Source organism: Saccostrea cucullata, unplaced genomic scaffold (genome assembly GCF_032062105.1).
Source record: "Saccostrea cucullata isolate Sc308-1 unplaced genomic scaffold, CSIRO_AGI_Scuc_v1 ctg2387, whole genome shotgun sequence".
Lineage (NCBI taxonomy): Eukaryota > Metazoa > Mollusca > Bivalvia > Ostreida > Ostreidae > Saccostrea > Saccostrea cuccullata.
In genome coordinates, this window is record NW_026935915.1 from 52,689 (window position 1) to 65,028 (window position 12,340).

Genomic DNA, 12,340 nt, shown 5'->3' on the forward strand with positions numbered 1-12,340 from the left:
TATCTTTGATTTTGTTTCATACAACCTTCACTTTGTAAAATTTGAGTTAAAAATATATTTCTGTCAAAGAAAAGTTATATTAACCCCTTCACTTCCGTACCGACTTCGCGAAAATAAGATCTCCGTATCTATTTTGTGGTAGCATGAAGGTATATAAGCTATATATAATCTTTTTGGAAATTTTCTCGACTTTTAAAATATATAAAAAGATTATATCTTGATTGCCGGTATTTGATCGATTTTACGTTGTAAAGACAAACGAGACTTTTTGAAAATGGCGTAATTTTCCAAAGCGATTGCCGAATTTCCAGACGATTGACAATTTTTTTCCTGATTAACTTTTTAAGAAAGCATTGTATATTCTTATAGAATATTTTCTCTACTTTTAAAATATGTAAAAATTATTGTTATTACTTGAAGGTATATTTTAAAAACAAGAATTTTCTTGCACTTATGTGTTTTTTATCGATTTTATTCGTAATATTTAAACAAAGCTCAGTTTTACGTTTATTTCTGTGTTGAAATAGGGAAAACAAAATAAATCTGGTAAAAGTAGAGAAAATTTCCTTTCCAACAAGCCCTTATAGGCCTTCTTACGCTCAGTATTTTCTTAATTACGATAATTTGAATTTGTAACCTTTGCATAGTTTTTATGGAAAAATTGGTCAATATTTACATGTAACGTCAAGGTCGATATTGTTGCGTCTTACTCGAAACAACAAATTCTTTTATAAGACTTTTTTGACCATTCAAATATATTTTTTACTGAAATAAATGCATAATACAAAAACAATAGATTTCAAAAAACAAATATATACTTTCGTTCTGCCTTTTGTGAAGTGAATGTTGATTTATTCATCTGCATGTAATGATGTATATTTCATGAAGTGATATACAATATTGATAAAAATTGTAGAATTCCAAAACGTCGATCTTTACTTAAAAAAAATCAATCAGATTTTTAATATTGTTGTATCTTGTTATACTGTATACTTATTAATTTGCAATTTAATTAGATCTATATTTAACAATACAAAAACTCGCATTTATAAATAAATACGACTCATCACTGTATGAGTTGATTCGAATTGAAATAAACACGTGTTTCCGCTTTGGTGTAAACATGATGGTGATCCGAAATCTGAACGTCAATTTTCATGATTATTTCACGACGAAGATCATCACATCAATGAATCAAATAATACGGACATGCCTTTGGTATTAGCAGGTGAGAATAGGTGTATATTGACTGAAAAGCTTAAGTTTAAAACGCAATAGTTCACGTTCAAAAGAAAACTAATTGTACACATGTACTAGATCTTTATGTTTCAGTGTGCGTGTTTCGTATCGTTCAGCCAATTTTGCATTGCTTTTGAACTTTGATGCTTTTGACAATCACTCGTAAGTTCAAAAGTAAAATCAAAGTTGTCATAATAATGAATAGTTGTTTTCAGTATCTATGTACCAGTGTGTACAGGTGTACATGTACCACTTTCACATTGAAATTTTAGGGTGCTTTCAGCATATGCAAGAATACTTTTATCTGTGAATACCCACTTTCTAAGCCCACCATGAACTACGAAGGTCAATTAATATGTAAGGACACCAATGAACAGGTAAATTTTTGTTTGGTATTGAAAATTTCTGTATTTCTAAAATTTAAAAAAATAAAGTCTAACTTCATTTGTGTCTTTCTCATGATATCGCATTCATACAAGTTTATAAACATTTGATTTATATTTTGAAAAATAAGTGTTTGAAACACATAATACTTATGATGCTTGATTATTCATACAGACACATTATTTAAACATGTAATATCTATCTGAATGAATGCCGAGATATGGAACAAACTGTTTTTTTAGAATGCTGTTGTATTTCCAATCTGCATAAAGTATGTGCTTAGAATTTCCATTTTCTCAATTTTTCAGACACTTTCCAATTATCCTACATCATATACATGGGTGGTCAAACTCACTGGATGGTTTATCAACACTCCCATGCTCATGAACAGCCTTGCGCAAGGAATTTTGCCCTGAAGTAACATTGCAGTCTATTGTCTCCTTTCTTTTTACAACCCTGGCAGCTATGCAGGTATGAAATCTATGGAAGCCATGAAGGGACATAGAATTTTTAAAATTTATAAAAGTAAACCGAGTTCTTGATTTATACAATCCGTTCTCTCGGATTGACAATCTGTTATAACAAATTGCCAATTCATTCTCACAGATTACCAATTCGTTCCCTCAAATTACACAGTCCGTTATCTCAGATTGTATAATTCATTCTTTTAGTTTAAAAGATTCATTCCCTCGGAATGTAAACCCTTCCCATGATTTCGTTTAAATTATTTATCTGTACATATCGGATATGGTAATACATGTTTGAAAAATAGAATATTGTAGTATTTTACATCCTAACTTTTATCACTAATTACGGTCGAAAATGAGAAAAATACATGAACATTTTCAAATCCATGTGCTAGTACTGATATTTGTACAACATAAAATCTTAGAAGTTTTTGTGTTACTTGTATATTAGAATAATTGAAAGTCCTAGATAGTAAAAGTGAATATGGGTCCTGTGTAATCATAATATTTCTAAAATAAATATACGTTGAATTAGTTATGAAAGAGGTTGGAAACGACCGGTTGCTGAAACAAAATAAATAGAACGCACTTATTGATTAAAATGGTTGGATGTTTCTGTACATATATGTAATGAAATTCAAGAGCACAGATTTCCAAAATCATAGGACTGACATTGTAACAAATCAAGATGTTGAATTATCAATCTGTGAAAACAAATTACCGGTATGTAATTCGAGATCTCAAATTATGAATCAAGGGGGCGAATTAGTAATCCTTAAGATCAGATTGTGTAATTCGAGATCTCATATTATAAATCGAGGGAACAATTTAGTAATCTGTGGGATTAGATTGTCTAATTCGATTCGATATCATCTTTTACTTTTTTGAAAAAATTACGTGTCCCTTCCTGGCTTTCGTAGCAATTTAATGCCAGATTTTTTTTACATGTTGCGATAGCGTAAACAGAGGTCTGGCTTTAGTCAGATTGCCATATATGCTATTTGTTTTAGTTCAGTAATTTTACCATGATGGTTTACTACAAGGTAGTTGAATTATCAGTCCTGATACATTGACTTAACAACATCATTTAACTACTTGGATCACATAATGAATACAATTTTAATTTTAAAAGGATAATCAAATAAATGTAGTAATTTTAGCATTCTTAATTTTATTTATAAATATAAATTTATATACACAATGACATGTATCTGTTTCAAAATACTTAAATCTTTTACAGGATAGAAGCTGATCACTTGTACTTGACAGCAAATAATAATGTCTTGGACAAGTCAAAGAATTTCCTCCGGTCTTACAGAGAAATGACAGTTGATAAAAGAATGGTGGACACAAAGTAAAAGTGCTCTTCAACATTTTGTTGAAGATTTCAGTCTGATTTGGAATTCATCTTGCAATATTTCTGTATTTGTATATTTGGATATAAGCGTCAAATTTTCATTTTATTGACTAAACAGTTTTGCATTAAATATTGCCAATGCTATCTATTATTATTATTTCCCTCCAAGATAACATGTCAAGTCTTTATTGTACCCCTTAAGCTCTGTTATACCAGAAAAATCTTGTAATGAAATCATTTAGTTTTTTTTTTCTTGTTAAATTAAATCCATGAAAATAAAGATTATTTTTAATGTCATCAAGAGAATGGATTTCTTGTTTAACAAAAAGATAGTAAACATGTTTTGCTAAGGCTTTGTAAGAAGCAGACCAGAATTCTTTGCTTGCAAACTTTTGTCATTCGCCATTTTTATTACGTCAACTATTAGATGATTTATCCATGTTTGAAGCATTTCAAAATTGATATTTACTTACAGTTTAAAGCAGAATTCTGTACTGATATGACCTTGACCCCCTGAGGAACAAGAGTGTCAAGGTCAATTTTTAATACAAAAACGTTCTTTCATCTCTATGGCCCATATCTTACAAACAATATCATGAAATATACAAAAAGTGTCTAGAATTTGTCCAGAATGTGAAATAACAAACATGTATATAGCAAAAAACTTTAAAATGATGTTGCTTAGCAACCACTTAAAGGTCATTAAACAGATATTTGAACTAAAATGATGCATGGATATTGCAGTTCTGATCCCTTCTTGAGAGTATATTCAGAATTTTCCATTTCAGCATCCATTGTGTAAAATTATGGCAAGAATATTGAAAAGTGTTGGAAAAAATTGATGAAACTTTTGCACTTATTTGACCTTTGACCTCCTAAAAATAGTTCTAATGAGGTGAAACTTTAAGACAATTTATCTGTTGTATGTCCCTTATAATTTTATGACCTCACATCTAACTTTTATATGTGCTGGGATGCATAAATGTGTCTAGGATGAGTAAAAAATGAAAATTTCTGCCCGAAAATTAAAGAATTCTGCGTTGCTTAGCAACCACTTTTAAGTAGTTATATGCAGAATTGAAAAAAAAGTTTATGTGTTTCATGTAGTACAGTATAATGCTCTTTTGTGGGTATATCCCAAATTTCCTATTTCAACATACATCATACTTAATATTTAGCTTAAAGATGAAAAAGTATCAAAAAATTCCATAAAATTTTGCACTTAATTGACTCTTGACCTCAAGTTTTACTAATAAGGTCAGTGATTGAGTATCTAAATAGTCATAAAATATCATCTGTAAAAAATTTCCTACAAAATGGTATGCATTATGCCTAGCTTTCCCCTTGGATAAAAAAGTTAGAAATAGTTTAATAATGCCATATCAAAAGGCCTCCAAAATCAGGTGAAATGCGCCGGAAGAGAAAGGGTTAAGAAATTACCTATTTAAAATTTGATCAAAGAGTTAGATAATGTTGAGATTGTGCCTTCGAATAAAAGTTTCAAATGTCATCTAAGATAATTGGTAGAGAGAGTTCTTTGTCTAAACCACCTGTTGAGACTAATCCAGAGGGGACAAATACAGTGGATGATGATAATGGTACTCAGACATGGAAGTACTGATGGAGGAAACTATGGAAATTAAACAATACCATCGAGATATACCAGAAGGATGAAACCACATTGAGAGTCACAAATAAATTCAGAGGATCGGGATACACTGATGGCTTCTAATTTGAAGGACGATGCTACCGTGTGGAGTGGTGATAATTGCACTCCGTCATCTACTAAATCACCAGGACTGTATCCGCTGCGTGAACTTGAAAAGTAACACGATGAACTATGTTACTTACATTATTGTGGACTATAACTAAATTTTGATCTATACCTAACTGTGGAACCAGAACATTGATTCCAAAGCGAACAATTTTAGTGAGGAGTAGTGAACAGTAGTAAAACCATATATCCACGTAGAGTTGTTAGGAAAACATATATTGGACACATATAATGGACCCATATAATCAATGTAACGGTATATATTGGATTTTACTTCGGGAACAAGAAAAAGACATCCGCAAACCCCTATGCTGTTTGATTATTGTATGCAATTAACAATTAAGAAATCGTGACTAAATTATTTTCGAAGACTGTGGAATTGTTTTAAAAAAGTTAACGGTGTTGCGGGATTACTTCTTACCTTGTGTACGAAATAAACTGTGACAAAGTTTAAAATTATGTTCCTGATCTAACGGAGAAATTTCCAGTGTACAGGGAAATTTCTTAGTGTGTGGGGACGAATGTAAACCTATAGGGTTTAGCACAGACGTATTGTTTGAACATTTTAAACTTAGACAATTAATATTGATATCATAATCATTTTTAGTTTTTAGCAGTGAAAATAAAATGATATAAAGGTTTATTAAATCAGAATGGATATTATTAGTGACGCAGATTCGGTGACTTTATAATTGGAAAAAAGGACTTTAATTTTGTAAACAATTAATATCTTGTCAAAAAAATTTGATTTTGTTGTTGTTCAAATGCACTATAAATTGATAGATCATTTTGTAATGAAATTGATCCGAATAGACCAATCAAGCCCATCGATAGTAAGCAATAAAATTTGAACTGAAATACAATGGTATTATTAAGAGTTTTGACTAAGAGCAATAAATTTGGGAACTTTGAAGTAAATAAGAGAGCTTAAGACAAGAACTCCTGTGGTGCAGAGATGGGGACTGAGCCCATAAATATTAGTAACATGTATTTACCTACATTTGAGGGTGGTGCCATGTTGGGGTTCATTGTTCAACGGACAGACCTACGGACAAAGTGTAGGTGGTTGGTGATGGTAAATTATCCAATGAAATGCATTTTTATATCCGGGACCATGGATACCCACTTAGCACAAAATACCCAGTTTTAGTCAGAAAAGATTATTCCGCTTTTATTCCTATTCCCGGTTTTATTCCTAAATTATCAACTCTCACTTATTCTATTTTTGGGAATCATTCTTTAGGACATTTTGTTTATTTATCTATTTCGGTCTTAAACTCTTTTATCTTTTGGACGGACCCTTTGGATATTTAGATAAAAAGTGTATTGGTCTTTTCTGATCATATTTCAGGAACGAATATTTCTAAAACTATGCGATCAGGGAAATTGTAATAATAAATTTTTAAATCGACAAAAGAGTTGTCATTGGCTTACAAAAGGTGCTAGAAGTAGGTTACCTGCAATCAAGTAAACCAACCCCGAACCCGATGTAAATGAACGTATTTATACAACATTCCCCTGTTCATGTAGGAAAAGTAACTACATATAAAAATGAATCAATTTAAGTACGACTTGTTTAATGCACATTTTTGGAATTTTTGGAACTCTTTTGCGAAGAAGAGACATAAAGTGTAACATTGTATACAAAACGTCAAAGTGTCGTACCACGCCATGTGTGCTGTTGTGGAAATAAAAGTCAAGATATTGTATTATGTACTCAAAATACATATTAAGTATGTACTTTTTTTAAACAAACTGTAAAAGATGTGTAAACATCTAAAATAGTTCGTGTTTTTTTCTAAAAATAGAAATATGTTAACGAAGACTGATACATGCTACACTCGAGATGTGTAAACATCATAATGAGTGCATACGTGTTAGTGGAATGTCAGCATAAAAGTGTAAAAAATAATATATACATGTGTACAGTTAAATCCTATAGAAATCTTTGGCATTTTGATTGCAGATAAGAATGAGAATATGTGCAGGAATGTTGAGGTATCGTCATGCTTGCGTAGCTAAATCGTCTCGAGCCACGTCCGGAGTCCGCATAAAGCTCTCTCCTACAGAGGAAACGGACAAGGGACCACGAGTAGAAAGATACCGATTATGAGTCTAGATGCACGAAATGTCTAAATATCTGCGCTCGCCCCAACGGTCGCACCGTTAAAAAATAGTTTTATCCTCCTGAAGAATCTTAATTATCAGTTAAATAGGGTAGATACAAAATACAAAGTACCCGCATTTAATTATATTTTATGTGTTGTTATTACATTTCGAGTTGTAACAATGTGTAGATCATTGTTTTTTTTTTTTTTGGATTAGAGACTAATGATGCAAAGTACTATTACACGAGAAGATGCCCAGGGGTCACATCGCTCACCTGGGCAGCGTGGGAAAGGAAAAAAAGGAGAATTCAGTTAAATAAAATACCTTTTACAGATTGTCCCGATATACTCCTATGTAAACTTTGATCCTCCATCGAGGCCCAACCCACTCCCTGGATCAAGATTTGAATATATATACTTTCTTCGATATAAATGAATATATGACCAATCATTTTGTAAGCTCACCTGAGCTGAAAGCTCAAGTGAGCTTTTCTGATCACATTTTGTCCGATGTCCGTCCGTCCATTCGTCCGTCTAGCTGTCCGTCTGTCTGTCAATCTGTCCGTCCGTCACAAAAACTTTAACCTTGCCAATAACTTTTGATTTAGTGGAGCTATGACTTTCATATTATATATGTGTATTCCTTAAGACAAGACCTTTCTTTGGGTATCACCAAATTTGACCTTTTAACCTTGACCTTGGAGTTTGACCCAATTTTACACAAAAATTCTAAACTTTGACTTTGGCAAAAACTTTTGAATGGTAGGTAGTAGGACTTTCATATTTCACATATGTATTCTTTGTAAGAAGACCTTTTATTCAATATCAACAACTTTGACCTGGACCTTGGAGATTTCCGTATTATGAGAGGACTTTAACCTTAACCATAAGTTTTGAATGGTAGGGGCAAGGGCTTTCATACTTCACTTATATACTTCTTGTGAGAAGACCTTTCATTGAATGCCAAGAACTTTGCCCCATGGACCTTGACCTTGGAGTTTGACCTACTTTTCAAAAACATTGACCTTGTCCACAACTTTTGAACAGTAGATACCAGAACTTTCCTATTTCACATTGGTATTCTTTTTGGCAAGACCTTTCATTTGCTACCAACAACCTTAACCTTTTGACCTTGACCTTGGAGATTTTTTGTACTTTTGAGAAAACTTTTAGCTTGACCATAACTTAGCTTAACCATTTTTAAAATATTTTTAAAACATTCTTAATATCGCTGTTAGTTAAAAACATTCAATTCCGGATATTTTTCGGCCTAGGCAATGAAAATGTTCATTTAAAACATTAACTAAAATAATTATTTTCACTACAATTGAATCATTTTAATTATAGTTTTTGTAACATTTCTTGGAAACATTTTCAAAATGTTTCTGAGACATTTATGTAATTGCGGCACAATTTAATTAATATAGTAACTTTAAGAGTATGCTGTGAGAATGATTTTAGAACATTCAATTTAATGTGTTTTCATTCTTAAAGACTTCATTTATCATTGCTGCTGTTATTTTCAAAATGGTCTTAAAACATTCAAATAATGTATGATTGCGATGTTCCTAAAATTAAGTTTATGAAGAAAAAAAAGAATATATACAAAGATTAGTTTTGAAATGAGGAATTGTAGAATTTTTTTAATTGAAAGATTTTTTCCGGTATTTTATAATGATTTCTAGTTTTGGCTTATTGATTAAACAGACATATATTAAATTAAAATTAAAAGATTAAAACAAATCAAAAAATCAATGAATGAATGAAAGGATAGGCAAACAAAAAATTTAAAATATAAATAAATGTATCAAATAAGCATTTAATAAAACTCTTAATGTCTTCTTTAAAAAAAAAATTTCTTCATCAAATCTGTGATCCATTCCCAGAATTTTACTCTGAGCTAGGCATTAGATAGGGATTGGCACACTGGTCAGTTTCAGTGTCATGATAACCTATTATGCAATTCTCCTGCTGGGCAGCGCGTTACAGAGTATAGTGGTTTGCTGCTTATCTAGGCCAAATTTTGAATTCTGGTAAACAAGATGTGCGCGCTTACTTCGTGCCGATTTGAATGAGAAGACTTAAATTTGCACCATATAAACCACAATAATAACTTCGGGATTCATTAACTTTAAATGGTAAGAATTATTCCTCTATCAAAATGACTTTTATACTACCAGTGCATTATCAATAACTTTGTACAAATGTATGTAGCAAGGACAATGCATATACATGTATTTGATTTGAATATTTCATTCTTAAGGCAACATAATTATATCCTTGTTTCAAGTATTCGTTGTCTTTGTGAAATTTTAATCATCAAACAAAATGTTGATTTAAAAATGAAATTTCTTTACAGCATGGTGTTGGTTGCATCATTCGTATTTTCAAATTCCCATATTCAAAAGACCCGCCTTTGGTGAAGGCAAAGGTGTACGTAAATACTATTACTCTTCAATAATACTGTCATAGTAATTATTTTTCTGCTTTTTTTCAATGGAAATGAGGAAAGAACTTATATTTGATATAATTATTTAAAATATTTTTTGTGTATTTTCATTGATCATCTTAAGATATATTAGATGTATACAAACACACTTTTCCTTATCTTTACAGGTTGTGCTATACTTTCCGAGGGACAGATTCCTTATCAGCCTTTTCAGTGCATGTGATTCTAACTTATAGATCCCATGGATCCGCCGCTCTGTTCGATCTATACAGTGAACATAGGATTTCTGTGATTCTGTTCTTTTAAAATTTAGTGAATGGATTAGACGCCGTTTTCAACCTTAAAAAACCCGGTGACTTGAAAAAAAATAAATTGAAACTTTTATCGAGAATGGAATTTAAATGTGATTAACATATTGAATATGCGTTTGTATTAAAGGTTCAAAAATTAAATATAATTTGTGTTTATTTCTTTTAAAATATAAATATTTTATTATTTAATGAGAAAAAGTAAAATTTCAGGAAAAATACTTTTGTAACCTCGACTTGAATGTTTTGAAAACGTTTTAAAAACCAAGCAAATTAAACGTGAATAAAACATTTTTGAACATGTTTTTGTTACATTTTTAAACAATGTTATGCTAACATTTGTTGAAATATTTTGTAAAATGTTTTAAAAAAAATCATACAAAATCACGTGATTAAAACATTGTTGAAAAATGTTTTGTAACAGTTTAAGAAAATGTTCCGGAAACATTTGCTGAAATATTTCACTAAAATGTTCTAAAAACGTTTAAAAAACCATACAAATTTACGTGATTAAAACATTATTGAAAATGTTTTTGCAACATTTTAAGAAAATGTTCTGACAACATTTTGCTGAAGTATTTCACTAAAATGTTTAAAAACGTTTAAAAACCATACAAAATCACGTGATTAAAACATTTTTAAAAATGTTTTTGCAACATATTGAAAATATTTTAAAAACATTTTAAAAATGTTTTTGTGTTAGCTGGGTTCTAGGCTGTTATAAAAACAATGAAAACAGATACTTCTAGTCCGTTTTAGCTAAATTATGATAACAAGAAACTTGAAGTTAAAATAATCAAAACAGGAGATAAACAGGACTGACAGACGAGAATATTATGTTTATGTCACTGTCGGATCACGAGTGTGAATTTTAAGAAATTGCTGATCATCCTGTCATTTTCTCGACGTTCCATATCAGCTCAGTTGGTATCGTTGTAATAGGGGAAAGAAACGTTACCTCAGACTCTTGCCTTATCAGCATCAAATTCATATATTTACATCCTACATATCCCATTTTCTCCCTAAATCTTTGAACTAATCAGATCAAGTTGAGGACGTCGTCGGTCTGCAACTTTCGCTATGACGTTGTCGTTACTATGTCAACATGGCCATGGTCAAAGACGAATTATTCTGGAGAATACGCGTATTTACGATATTTGTTGACTTAAACATCATTCAGAGAGATTTTATAAGTTTATTCATTGATTGTTTTGACAATTTAAGTTGGATTTTATCGATATCTTTGCGGCATAAAGTATTCCTACGCCGTACAAAATAACGGATTGTAGGGCGGCATCAAAGAAAATAATTTAAAAAAAAAATAAAAAAAAAAATTCGTAATTGGAATTATAAGAATTGAACATTCTTTTTTCTGAATTTTATCGATATGTAATTTCTGCCTTTTTACTCACAAACTTTACATAAAAGAGCTTCGCACTGTTTATTCAGTTTGTGAGTAAAAAGGCAGAGTTTACACATCGATAAATTCTGAAAAAAAAACGTTTAATCCTATAATATAGAGATATTTTAATTATCTAAAACATGTACATTTAATTTGACATACGGATAAAAAATGAGAAGTACATCTGTACTTAATACAATGATTTTCATAATCACGTCAATATGTTGATTAACAATTACCCAGATAGCAAGACTGTGTTAGGCCAACATTGGTAAAAGGTTGTATGGTTGGCGTTGGGGGAACAACGCTGGGCCAACGTTGGACCAATGTCACCATGCCAACCTTCTCGACTATGGCAGAATTCCTATGTTGGCCCAACGTTGGTCCAACGTTAGCAACTTCAATTCACTTTACTTCCCAAGGAAGGAGGGATGTTGATGTCGGCCCACTGTTTGTAATACACCCTTAAAGAAAGTGTCTTTTAAAGTTGGTAATAGTATGTTATCCCAATGTTAGCCAATTGTTTGTAATACACCCTTAAAGAAAGAGTTTTTTAAAGTTGGTAGTAGTATGTTGGCCCAACGTTGGCCCAATGTTTGTAATACACCCTTAAAGAAAGTGTCTTTTAAAGTTGGTGGTAGTATGTTGGCCCGACGTTGGCCCGATGTTAGTGTTCTTTAGTTTAGGTGTTTCAAAGATGGGATATTTATATTGGACCAACGCTTGCCCAATTATTATACTGCCAGCTACTAAGTAAATGATGGTGTCATTTTAGCTGCTGAGCTTTGGGACAACATTGGTTCTAATAAAGTTTTAAATTAGATGCACATTCTGAAATAATTAAGAGGACAT

General features: G+C 31.3%; 1 long non-coding RNA gene across 2 annotated transcripts; it reads left to right on the top strand.

The window, feature by feature from the left end:
- The first annotated feature begins 957 nt into the window (after positions 1 to 957).
- Positions 958 to 3,753, top strand: LOC134244223 (uncharacterized). 2 transcript variants are annotated; one of them, XR_009987179.1, is made up of 4 exons: positions 958 to 1,238; positions 1,523 to 1,616; positions 1,932 to 2,094; positions 3,331 to 3,753. It is a non-coding gene; the product is annotated as an uncharacterized LOC134244223 (long non-coding RNA). The 2 variants fall into 2 exon arrangements; XR_009987178.1 differs by having other exon boundaries at positions 958 to 1,228; positions 1,512 to 1,616.
- Positions 3,754 to 12,340: the final 8,587 nt, after the last annotated feature.